A 13,693-nucleotide genomic window follows, 5' to 3' on the forward strand; every position below is an offset into this window, starting at 1 on the left:
ATACAGTCTACTTTGTCCCTTCCTGTACACCGCCTCCATATGACTCTTCCAGTCCAGCTCACTGTCAAGCTGCACACCAAGGTACCTGTGGTTGGCGACCACCTCCACCTCAGTGCCCCTGATGGTGATTGGTGTTGGTTGAATCCTCCTCCTCCCCCTCCTGAAATCCACAACTATCTCCTTCGTTTTTTTGGTGTTGAGATGGAGATTATTGTGTGCACTCCACTCCACAAAGTTGTTAATTGTGTCTCTATACTCCTCCTCATTGCCCCCTTTGATGAGGCCTACAACAGCTGTGTCATCTGAAAATTTCTGCAAAAAGCAGCTGCTGGTGTTATATTGACAATCCGCTGTGTAGATGGTAAACAGGAATGGAGCCAGCACAGTTCCTTGTGGAGCCCCTGTGCTGCTCATGATGGTGCTTGAGACATTGTTCTGTAGGCGCACATACTGTGGTCTGAGGAAAAGGTAATCCAAACACCACAGTACCATTAATGGATCCACCTTCATCTTCTCCATCTTCTCCCCTAGCAGTCGAGGCTGAATTGTGTTAAAAGCGCTAGAGAAGTCAAAGAATGTAATTCTTACAGATGCATCAGGGATGTCCAGATGTGTGTACGCCCTCTGCAGCATGTAAATAAGGGCATCATCGACACTGATGTTGGGCTGATATGCAAACTGTAAAGGATCCATTTGAGTTGACACACTAGTCCTGAGGTAGGAGAGGACAAGTCTCTCAAATGTCTTCATAATATGTGAAGTGAGCGCTACTGGTCTGTAGTCATTGTGGTGAGTGGGATAGGTCTTCTTTGGGACAGGTACCAGGCAAGATGTTTTCCACAGCCTTGGGACCTTCTGTAGACGCAAGCTCAGGTTGAACAGGTGTGTTAGGATACCACCCAGCTCTGAGGAGCAAGTCTTCAGTAGCCTTGGGCTGATGTCATCGGGCCCCACTGCTTTCCCTGGCTTCAGTCTGTCCAGCATCATCTTGACCTGCGCAGTATGAAGAGTCATAGGTAGGGCTGGTGGTGTAGTAGTAGGTGGGAAGGGGGGACCCCGTGCAGATGACATCTCATGATGGTATAGGAAGGAATACATGTCGTGGCACGGTGGCACAGGTGGTAGAGCCGCTGCCGCACAGTGTCAATCAGACCGCAGGTGCTGTCATTGTGGAGTTTGTATGTTCTCTCTGTGACTGTGTGGGTTTCCTCTGGGTGCACCGGTTTACTCCCATATCCCAAAGATGTGCGGGTTGGTAGGAATAAGCCTCTGTAAATGTGTAAATGCCAGCAATGTGTAGGGAGTAGAGAAGAAAGTGGGATAGAACTAGTATGAACAGGAGATAGATGGTTGACCTGTATCCGGTAGGCTCAAGGACCTGTTTCCGTACTTTCTCTAAAACTAAACATACTGTATTTAGATTTTTTAAACGTTAGATTTTAGAGATACAGCACTGAAGCTGGCTCTTTGGCCCACCGTGTCCGTGCCGACCAGCGATCAACCTATACACTAACACTATCCTGCACACAAGGGACAATTTACAATTTTACTGAAGCCAATTAACCTACAAACCTGTACGTCTTTGGAGTGTGGGAGGAAACCGGAGAAAACCAACGCAAGCACAGGGAGAATGTACAAAATCCATACAAGCACCCATAGTCGGGATCGAACCCGAGTCTCTGGCTCTGTAAGGCAAAAACTCTACTGCTGAGCCACTGTGCCATCCCACATTGATGTAGACATTGTTAGAATGGAACCCTTTCTTGTTCACATAGCACCTGATATATGGTTTAAATTACATACCCGTCAATTTTGAAAAATTTCCATATCTTGTATATTTCCATATCTCAGATAACATGGGAAGCATATCCTCCAGATGTGGCTCAGTATTTGTGAGACAATGCAGTGCTCAGTTGATTTTCATAGATTAGCAGTTTCCTCCCATAGAAACATAGAAAAATACTTGTTGTCATGTCCATATTTAGAAGCAGTTGATTCCTTTTGAACGTTTTATTACATGTGAGTACTGAGGCACTTGTAAACTCTCCAGTTGTACAGGCAGGAGCAAATAACTGGGACGTATAATTGTCTGTATGAAATACGGCATGATATGCTGCACAGCTCACTGTTACTGCTGGTATTCCTCCAGAATCTGTCATTGGTTCGTTCCTATGATTTATAAATACATTGCTCCTTGAGATATTATCTGAAAACTATTCACTTCCGCATGAACATTGATGGCAGGTATCCAGTGCACCCTCACCACCATCCTACTTGACTCTAAAGTAAATAAGCAGAAAATTCCCCTAAGTAGATGTTGGCAGATAGAAGCTTTTATCTAGTTGCCTTCACAATCCCCATTTCCTCACCACTAATCCTCTCTCTGGCTGCGATCTCAAAGTAAACAAAACTGTAATGTCCAGGTTCAGGGGCAGCTTTTTCACTACAACCAGCAGGCTATTAAATTCTAGCACCACCAAATAAGTTCTGAACTACATTGACTTGGGGACATAGAACACATATATATATATCTATATTACTAAAAGTCTGACCTTGACTACTTCCTGTTTTTCTGTTTCATGGTTTTAGAAAAGACGCTGCCACTTACAGCTGTGATTTTTGGCCATCTTACTCAGAGCTGCCTCCGTTGCTCAGGAAAGAGTCTTTTTCCCATCGATGAAAAATAAAAGAGTTATTAATGTTTAAAAAATGATGAGATTCTCTCTGCTTCCCCTGCTGGTGGGAGGGGGAAGGAACTATAAAACCCGGAAGTGTTGTTCCTCAGTCAGTCTCTGCAAGATGGAGGAAATGAGAGGATCACATCTCTCTGAGCTGTGAATAACACTGAACACATGTCTACTCAACTGTGAGTGCCCTTAATGTTTGAAAATGAAGATGTGGTTGCTTTGAAATGTTGCACTGCAAATGGCTGTCGATGGTGGTTGCTTTGAAATGCTGCACTGCAAATGGCTGTCGGTGGTGGTTGCTTTGAAATACTGCACTGCAAATGGCTGTCGGTGGTGGTTGCTTTGAAATGCTGCACTGCAAATGGCTGTTGGTAGTGGTTGCTTCGAAATGCTGCACTGCAAATGGTTGTCGGTAGTGGTTGCTTTGAAATGCTGCACTGCAACTGGCTGTCAGTGGTGGTTGCTTTGAAATGCTGCACTGTAAATGGCTGTCGGTGGTGGTTGCTTTGTAATGCTGCACTGCAAATGGTTGTTGGTCTAAACTTGACAACTTCCTGTTTGCACTATAGTGATTTTAGATAAAATGCTACCATTTACAGCTGTGATTTTTGGCCATCTTACTCAGTCCACCTCCGCTCATCGGGTGCAGAGGATTCTTCCCATCAATGAAAAATAAAAGTGTTATTAGTGTTTAAAAAAATGTTGAGAATCTCTCTCCTGTCAATCACGCCATGAAGGCCATACCCCTTCCGGTGGCAGGGGGAAGGGATTATAAAACCCAGAAGTGTGGGTGTGGCTCAGTCCCTGCAAGATGGGGGAGGGAGAGGTTCACGACTCTGTCTGAGCTGTGAATCAACTGAACACACTGAATGTCTACTGAACTTTGAGTGTGGTGTTTATGTGGTGTTTTGTGTGGTTTTATGGGTTTCACCCTGCTTGAAGCGGTATGAAACTGCATTTGAATCTGGTGGGCTTGCACCCTGCATTAAGTGGCATGAAACAGCAATTGAATTTGGTGGCCTTGCACCCTGCTTGAAATGACATGAAACCGCACTTGAATTTGGTGGCCTAGCACCCTGCTTGAAATGGCATGAAACTGCACTTGAATTTGGTGGCCTTCCACCCTGCTTGAAGTGGCATGAAACTGCACTTGAATTTGGTGGCCTTGCACCCTGCTTGAAACGGCAGGAAACTGCACTTCAGTTTGGTGGCCTTGCACCCTGCTTGAAGTGGTATGAAACTGCACTTGGAGTGGTATGAAACTGCACTTGAATTTAGTGGCCTTGCACCCTGCTTGAAGTGGTAAGAAATTGCACTTGAATTTGGTGGCCTTGCTCCCTGCTTGAAATGGTAGGAAACTGCATTTGAATTTGGTGGCCTTGCACCATGCTTGAAATGGAATTTCAAGGAATAGCCGTGAGTCAACTACTAGCCCACCAGCCGTGAGTGAGCTACCAGCACATCAGGGTTGAGTGACTGAGCTGCCACCCCAAGAATCAATTTGGCCCACAATGTCCATACTAGCCCTCTGGAAACCCGTCCCTTCAGCCCACAATACCCATACTAGCGTTCCAGAAATCCCCCTCCCCCCACTGGCCACCAATATTGGAATTGGTGGAGAGGTGGAATATTGCGTTGGGGGACCAGCCCTCCCGTGTGAACATGGGACCCAACGGGTCATACATATATATATATATATTTCTGTTTTTTATTATAGTTATACAGAGTACCATGTTTACATCTTAAAAGATACAGCATGGAAACAGGCCCTTAGAACAACGAGTCCATGCTGACCAGTGATCATCGAACACTAGCACTACCCTACACTCTAGGCACAATTTACAATTTTTATCAAAGCTAATTAATCTACAAACCTATACGCCTTTGGAATGTGGGAAGAAAATGCAGCTCCTAGAGAAAAACCAGGCTGTCACAGTGAAAACGCACGAACTCCGTACAGACAGCACCCGTATTCAGGATCAAGCTCGGGTCTCTGGAACTGTAAGGCAGCAACATTACCGCTGTGCTACCGTGTCGCATATCTGCTATGCTGTGCTGTGCTGTGCTGCTGCAAGTAAGAATTTAATTGTTCCTTTTTAGAACATATGAAAATAAAACACTCTTGACTCTCGGAGATACTTAGCTTCCAACATTGTCATTGTACGTTAGGGTAGAATGGATGGCTGGACACGTATCCACTCACTTAGTTCTCCATCACATCACTTGATGGCATCCCTGCTTCAGTTCATGAAGCCTTGACTTTTCTAATGCATTCCTGGTTGGCCCCTCCCTTTCTATTCTCTGCGAATTGCAAGGTCATCCAAAGCTTTCCTGATTGTGCCATCATTCACAGCAAATCCTTTGGAAGGGCTTTGGATAGGCAAATATTGCCCCTTTACAGGCACACCTGTTTTGAAACTTAAAAGTTTCAGGGTTGGCTGATGAGGGGCCACCACCAACCATCACCACTATCTAAAACTCACAGAATCCAGATCTAGATCTGTGAGGCAGCGTGGTGGCGCAGCGGTAGAGTTGCTGTCTAACAGAGCCAGAGACCCGTGTCCGATCCTGACTATGGGTGCTGTCTGTGCGAAGTTTGTACCCGGGTGCTCCAGTTTCCGCCCACACTCCACAAACGTACAGTTTTGTAGGTAAATAGGCTTAAGTAAAGATTGTAAATTGTCCATCGAGTGTAGGATTGTGCTAGTGTACGGGTGTGACTGGTCGGTACAGACTCGATGGGTCGAAGGGGCTGTTTCCGTGCTGTATCTCTAAACCAAACTAAACTTAAAATAAGATGATGCAATGGAGCAGCATTGCTGGCCCCATTGTCTTGACAGGTTAGACAATAGTGACAGCTGATAAAGTCACATCCCCAATTTTGCTGGTTGGCAAAGGGCCTGTCCCACGAGCATGCAACTCCATGCGGCAAGCGCGACCTAGCGACTCCATGCGGCAAGCGCGACCTAAGCAGAAGCGGAGGTTGAGTGAGTGAGATGAAGTGCGAGCGAGGTCCGCGGGAAGTTCGCGTGTGACGCGAGGCGGCTGCGGGCCGGCAAGCCGTTGCCGCGCAGAATTTTTGAACACGGTCAGTTTTTCAGAGCCCCGTGCGATGTTGGGACCAGCTCCGCACAACTCCATATGGCTCCGGTGATCGAAGTGGGACCACCCCCGCGAGGCCGTACGGCTCAAGCGACCAGGTTAGGTAGCATTTGCCGCATGCAGTCGCTTGCTCGTGGGACAGGCTCTTAAACCTTCCAACGTTCTTAATGTCCAATGTCCATTAACCATATATTTTATAAATTAGAAAGTTTTGAAAATTTGATTAAAATAAACAAAGTACGCTTAAAACGCAATTGTGACTTAAGACTTTAAATAAACTATGAATAAATTGAAAAGGAACTTACCTTCCCCTCACCCTTTTTTCCCTGAGACACCACGGCCCCATCAGCTTGTAGTTCCAGCATCAGGACTAGAAACAAGGAACTGCAGATTCTGGTTTAACAAGTAAAGACACAGAATTCTGGAGTAAGTCAGCATGTCAGGCAGCATCACTGAAGAACATGGATAAAACAAGGGCCTGTTTTCACGGTTTCCACTAGTGGGAGAGTCTAGGACCATATGTCATCGCCTCCGAATTAAAGGACGTTCCTTTAGGAAGGAGATGAGGAAAAATGTCTTTAGTCAGAGGTTAATGAATCCGTCGAATTCATTGTCACAGAAGACCGTGGAGGCCAAGTCAATGTAAATGGGTTAAGAGAGAAGATTACAGTAGATCAGCCAGAATTGAATGACAGAGTAGACTTGATGGGCCGAATGGCCTTATTCCACTCCTATCATTTATGAACGTATGACCTTTTCGGTTGGGAACTTTCTTCAGACTCTCTGTCTGGCCAGTGCCAGGTCTAACCTGGAATCTGAGAGCAGATTTTAGGGATCTCATGAGGATTATCCATGCTGCTGGGCTTCACGTTTTCAAATCCCTTTAACATAAAATCTTCCCTGGCTTTGTGATCGACTCAAACCCTCACGATCTTTCCAGTGTCAATTGTGACCTATTTGACAATTGTTGCACCATTGATGACATTGTTTCAGTTACCTTGGGTGTTCTAGATTCACTAATTCTCTACCTCTCTTTCATCATTTATAATTCCCCCAATACTTACCACTATGAGCACTATGGTATTATGTCCAGCTACCTGTAAAAATAATAATTTCCTTGTGCTACTTGTGCTACTTTACCACATTCCAAGAGAGCTATATCAACACAGGTTGTTGTTGCATGATAAGCATTTAAGCCTCATTTCATGTTTACACTGTGAATGACATTCAAACAACTCATTCTCAATGGCAGCTTTCTATAATCCTGTAATAAACATGGTATCAAATACCATCATTGGCAATATCTTTGCAGCATTGCACAGTGGTTAGCTTTGTCAATTGCTTCTTTGTGAACCCATCACCCCCAATGAGAGTGGAAGGCACCTCCAAAATTAGAACAAGGAAATCGCTAATGCTAATGACAATGGAAAGGAATACTATGTTTCAGTGGAACAACAATAAAAGGGCAAAATTTCATCACTATGAAGCCAGCACCTAAATTAGTTGGCAAACAAAATTTATGTTGTCTGCCCCAAACTGAATATGTACCCGACAATAATCTACAGATGAAGTTCTGGCCATTCTGCAAGAAAGAAAGCAAAGTAATGCACTCTCCTGCCTTTTCTGGGGAACATGGCAGATGTACACAAGGCTATAGCAAATGCATAACTTGTTGCCAATAAATAAATTGCAACGGTTGCCGTACAAATCAAATTGGAAAGAAATTTTAAGGTGCGAATCCAAAAAAAAGAACTAATTAGAAGCTTCATCCCCAATGGGCACTTTGGCTGAAAGATGCAATTTTGAAATGGGCATTTTCTGTTTTAATGATAAGGCCTAGATTTGAGCAAATTGATTCTTAAACAATCATTAGAGATGTGGAAAATATGAGCATTATGCATTTACTCTTTATAATAACTGATCCTGCGAATATCTGGCACACTTTGTTCTCAGTGTGAAACAAGTGGAAACAAATGGTAAACTGCCTTCTGTTAATATTGATACACAGAGCAAACTACTGTACCAAATACTTCAGTGCCAGATGTTTTTTAGATATTGTTCATAAGTTGACAATTCATCAGAACTCACAAGGGCTCCTGCAATGAAACAGAATGTCCGTGCCATTATCAGAATGGAGATGACTAACATCAGAGTACAAACGAATATGTCAGGGAATGAAGTACATTTGAAAAAAATATAATTAAAAACTTGGGACTGGAAAGAAGTATTGCAATTTTTAAAATGCTTTTAATGCTTCAATTCAGTTCATGGTTCATTTCAAAACAGCGCAAAAGAATCAATTTGGCTTTAAAACCACAGCTCTTGAAAATAGGTCCTGACGACATTGTAAAACTGGATTGAAACATGCCAAAAATAGCTTAAACATTAAAACTTTGAATGTAAAATTCTGATGCTGGAAAAAACAAAATATCAGTAGAATGGGCAGCACAGTGGTGCAGATGGTAGAGCTGCTGCCTCACAGCTCCAGAGACCCGGCTTTGATCCTGACCTCAGGTGCTATCCGTGTTGAGCTTCATGCTCTCCCTGCAATCACATGGGTTTTCGCTGGATGCTTTGGTTTCCTCCCACATTCCAAAAACGTGTGGGCATGTAGGTTTATTAGCCCTTTTAAATTGCCCAGAGTGTGTAGGGGTAGATGAGAAAATGGGGCAACACAAAACTAGTTTGAACAGGTCAGTGTGGATTTAGTGACTCAAAGGGCCTACTTTCATGCTGTATCTCAAAAACAATGCTAAAAGTACGCTCACAGTAGAACAAATGGAATTGTTTCCAACTATAATGCAAATACTAGCCTTTAAGATATCGAGAATGCAATTCTGATGTAGGTACAGTACATTTTGTTGATAATTGCTCAAAGGGTAAAGGGCCTGTCCCACTTGGCCGTCAATTGCGCCTCGTTTACGCGTCATATGTAAAATAGGTTGACGCGTCATTACGCGCGTCGTTACGTGCGACGTCGCGCGCAAATCACGCTCATCATGCCGTCTGGTGCACGTGACATCATTAGTATACCCTGCGGCGCGCGCGATACACGTGAGACATCGGGATGCCAGTGTGCGATGCCAATGCGCCAGCGTACGTACCCAATGCGTCAGCGTGCATACGCGATACGTCACGCAGGTGGCGCATAAGGATTTCGTGCAGCACAAAATCCTGGAGCGCCGTGCGACACAGTGAGCAACTCCACATTCCTCCACGCCTCTCCATGCGCCTGTCCCCGCGCTACCCACACGCTACCTGTGCATCACAATGCGACAACCTCGTTTTTGGGGGTCGCGTAAAAGGTGCGCAAATGACGGCCAAGTGGGACAGGCCCTTAAGCTTTAAATAAATTCCTCAAGGACACAAGATGTGAAGTCTTACCTTCTCATTACCATTGTTTTATCCGGGGTCATCTATATTACTAAAAGTCTGTTCTTGACGGGTTTTGGCCATCTATGCTGCGATTTCCGAGAGAACGCCGCCACCTATGGCCATCATTTTTGGCCATCTTGCTCAGAGCCCCCCTCCGCTGCATGTGTGCCGAGGATTTTTCCCGTCGATTAAAAATAACAGAGATATTAATGTTTTTCCAAAATTCCCCATTCTCTCTGCTGCCCCCGCTGGCGGCAGGGGCGAGGGACTATAAAACCAGGAAGTGGTGTGCCACACAGTCTCTTCAAGATGGAGGAAGGCAGAGGGTCACTTTTTTCTGAGCTGTGAATAACACTGAACACATGTCTACTCAAATGTAAGTGCCCTTAGTGGTTCTAAAATGCTTGCAGAATGTGTCTATTGGTTCTAAAGCTTGCAAAAAAATGTCTATTGGTTCTAAAGCTTGCAAAAAATGTCTATTGGTTCTAAAGCTTGCAAAAAATGTCTATTGGTTCTAAATCTTTCAAAAAGTGTCTCTATTGGTTCTAAAGCTTGCAAAAAGTGTCTCTTTTGGTTCTAAAGCTTGCAAAATAATGTCTCTATTGGTTCTAAAGCTTGCTAAAAAAAAATGTCTCTATTGGTTCTAAAGCTTGCAAAAATATGTCTATTGGTTCCCAAGCTTGCAAAAAAACATCTATTGGTTCTAAAATGGTCCATACCAGCGCCCCAGAAAGCCCCCCGCCCCCCGGTTGGCGTGGTTTGGGTGTGTCCTGAAATTGAAAGGCACTATTTACTACAAATGGTGGCATGAAGTTGAAAGGCACTACTTACTGCAAATTGTGGATTGGTTGCTTTGGCTTGAAGTTGAAAAGCACTACTTACTGCAAATGGTGGCTTGGTTGCTTTGGCTTGAAGTTGAAAGGCACTACTTACTGCAAATTGTGGCTTGGGTGTGGCTTGAAGTTGAAAGACACCACTTACTGCAAATGATGGCTTGGGTGTGGCTTGTAGTTGAAAGGCTGTACTTACTGCAAATGGTGGCTTGGGTGCAATGGCTTGAAGTTGAAAGGCATTACTTACTGCAAATGGTGGCATGAAATGGAAAGGCACTACTTACTGCAAATGGTGGCTTGGATGCAATGGCTTGAAGTTAAAAGGCATTACTTACTGCAAATGGTGGCATGAAGTTGAAATGCACTACTTACTGCAAATGGTGGCTTGGGTGCTTTGGCTTGAAGTTAAAAGGCACTACTGTAAATGCACTTACTTCCTGTTTGCACTGTATATTGATCTTAGATAAAACGCTACCACTTACAGGCTGTGATTTTTGGCCATCTTACTCAGTCCCCCTCCGCTGAGCAGGTGCAGAGAATTCTTCCCATCAATGAAAAATAAAAGTGTTATTAGTTTTTTTTTAAATGTTGAGAATCTCTCTCCTGTCAATCACTCCATGAAAGCCACACCTTTTCCGGTGGGGGGGGGGGGGTTATAAAACCCGGAAATGTGGGTGTGGCTCAGTCTCTGCAAGATGGAGGAGGGAGAGGTCACGACTCGCTGTCTTTAGTGGCTTTGCACCCTACTTCAAATGGTATGAAACTGCACTTGAATTTGGTGGCCTTGCACCCTGCTAGAAGTGGTAAGAAACTGCACTTGAATTTGGTGGCCTTATACCCTGCTTGAAATAGAATTTCAAGGATTAGCCGTGAGTCAACTACCAGCCCACCAGCCGTGAGTGAGTGAGTTGCCAGCACAACAGGCTTGATTGACTGAGACGCCAGCCCAAGAATCCATTTGGCGCACAATTTGCATACTAGCCCTCTGGAAACCAGTCCCTTCAGCCCACAACACCCGCTCCAGAAAGCCCCCCCCGCAACTGGCCACCAATATTAGAATTGGTGGAGAGGTGGAATATTGCGTTCAATGACCAGCCCTCCCGTGTGATGCTGGGACCCAACGGGTCCCACTTAGTCTAGTATTCTATAAAAATAGGCATGCAAATTACAAATAGCTTTCCCCAAAACCTGTCACACAAATAGATAGTCTATTAAGGTTTCTGATGGAAATTGTTATGGAACATGCAACTATTGATTGCAGTCTAACAAGAATGATTTCCAGATGGATCAGGATGCATTTGATGAAATGCTTCTTCAGAAACGCAATGGCTGGCTCCTAACTGTGATCACTGTTATTATGTCATAATAAGTATTGACAAAGTGCATCTGTTTGCATGAAATTAGGCTCACTGTCAGTTGCAGATGCTCGATAATCGATAGGATTATTCTTACAAGAATTGTTTATTTAATAAAAAGTTAAAATTGTCCATGGATTAGCCAATCTCGAGCATCAATAACATCAAGCTTTCATCAATTCATCATGATTACCAGAAATAAAATCATAAATGAAACTTACGTTCATTGGATAAAACGCAATGGGTGGCACAGTGGTACAGTTGCTGTTCTACTGTACCAGAGACCAGGTTTGATCCTGGATATGATCCTGACTACAGTGCTATCTGTACAGAGTTCTACCTTCTCCCTGTGACCGCATAGATTTTCTCCAGGTGAATGGATAAAATAATTGTGAAATCACTTGGTACATTTCTGGCAATTGTTTAGTACAACGTACTTCACCAATGCAAGTTGTCATTGAGAATTCTATTCATGTACAGTATAAGTTGTCTTTCATGCTTCTGGTGCCTAGCACAAATGGGAAATCCTGGCCAAACTAAAAAAAATATTATTCAAATAGTAAACTCAATAGGAATGCATGAGCATTTCTCTTTACACTTAAGGCAGAGCCAGTCACCGGGTCCTTGTTTCTGTTGATTTTACGATATAAAGTAATTAACTTCTAACCGAACTGAAGAATGAGTAGCAACTGGAAGGTGTTGATCCAGATCATGGTTTTTGCCTTGGGGCCTTCCTTCCCAACATGTGCTCCAGTGCAATTCTTCGGGAATTCACTGGACAAATTCAGCATCAAACCTTGTTCACATGCCATCCGGTGAAACTGAGCGGTCCATAAATGATAACGAAACCTCAGGTGACAAGTCCTGAGGCCCTGCCCTAGATTACTCTCATGACTTCTTGCAGCTTGCAGGATTGCAGCATTATCAAACAGTCTTCAAATGTCTCTGAAAACAATTAAAATCATTGCAGTAATAATAACAAAATTAAAACATAATATCCTTTAATGGAAAATATACACCCGTGACATACGGTTAAAAAATAATATTAATGAAAACAAAAAGATAGGATAATCCACTTACCTGCACTTACCTTTTGCATGTGGTGGGCAGCCTGTATTCGTTTGGGTCAGGCCACATACAGCATCTATGATGGCACTGAGAAGGCATCTACAATGCTGAGAACTGTATTATGCACTCTCTATCTTCATCTTTGCTCTATCTATTGTACTTGAGTTTGGCTTAATGGTGTTTATGTATAGTATTATTTGATTTGATTGGATAGCATGTAAACGTTTTTCACTGTACCTCAGTACGTGTGACTATAATAAACCTAAACCTAGACCGATTTTAATGCATAGTTTTCCCAGAGATAACATCTAACCATTAGCACTTACATTTAATAACCTCCGGTAGAGCTACTGCCTAACAGTGCCAGAGACCCGGGCTCGATCCTGATTATTATTGCTGTCTGTATGGAATTTATACGTTCTCCCCGTGACCTGCGAGGGTTTTCTTTGAGATCTTCGGTTTCCTCCCACACTCCAAAGACATACAGGTTTGTAGGTTAAGTGACTTGGTATAAGTGTAAATTGTTCCAAGTGTATGTTGGATAGTGTTAATGTGGGGGGATTGCTGGTCGGTGGGGCGAAGGGCCTGTTTCTGCTCCATACCTCTAAACTAAAAAAAACTAAACTAAACTACTGACTCACAGAGATACAGGAAACTACAGCTGCTGTGGAACCTTGAGCAAGATTTCACTGGAGTTATCAGTTTACGTTTTTGATCTCAAAAGACATTTTTGTGTATGCTTAGGATATTCTTGAATTGATGACAGAAAAATAAATACTAGAAATTGCACATCAATTGCTGTCAAGGTTTATTATCTATTTATAAACGGATCGATAGCCTCTTGTAATACCTCTGCAAAATAAAGAAAGTTTTCATTTCAATAGCAACCCCAATCTTACAACATCGAAAATACTTCATAAAACATTTAGTACTTCGGCTGCTGTTCAGTCAATTTGCTCTTCTCAAAGCCTCACAAATGAGAACATGATAATGAGAAAATTATTATTTGGATTACTTAATGTTTCTCCCAAAAAAAGGCACCTCTGAGATTGCATAACTCCTTTCTTGTTCCTTTGTTCTGTACCGTTGCATATCTCTGGTTCCCCTCTCCGGTGACTCTCAGTCTGAAAAAGGGTCTCGACCTGAAATATCACCTATTCCTTTCTCTCCAGACCTGCTGAGTTAAAGCCCTGAATCACTGTACAAGTTCATTCCCGAGTTCCCGAAAAAAAAAAAAAAAAAAAACTCGTGGTAAGCACGTAGAATGAACGTA

Source organism: Leucoraja erinacea, chromosome 10 (assembly GCF_028641065.1).
Source record: "Leucoraja erinacea ecotype New England chromosome 10, Leri_hhj_1, whole genome shotgun sequence".
In the NCBI taxonomy this organism is placed as follows: domain Eukaryota; kingdom Metazoa; phylum Chordata; class Chondrichthyes; order Rajiformes; family Rajidae; genus Leucoraja; species Leucoraja erinaceus.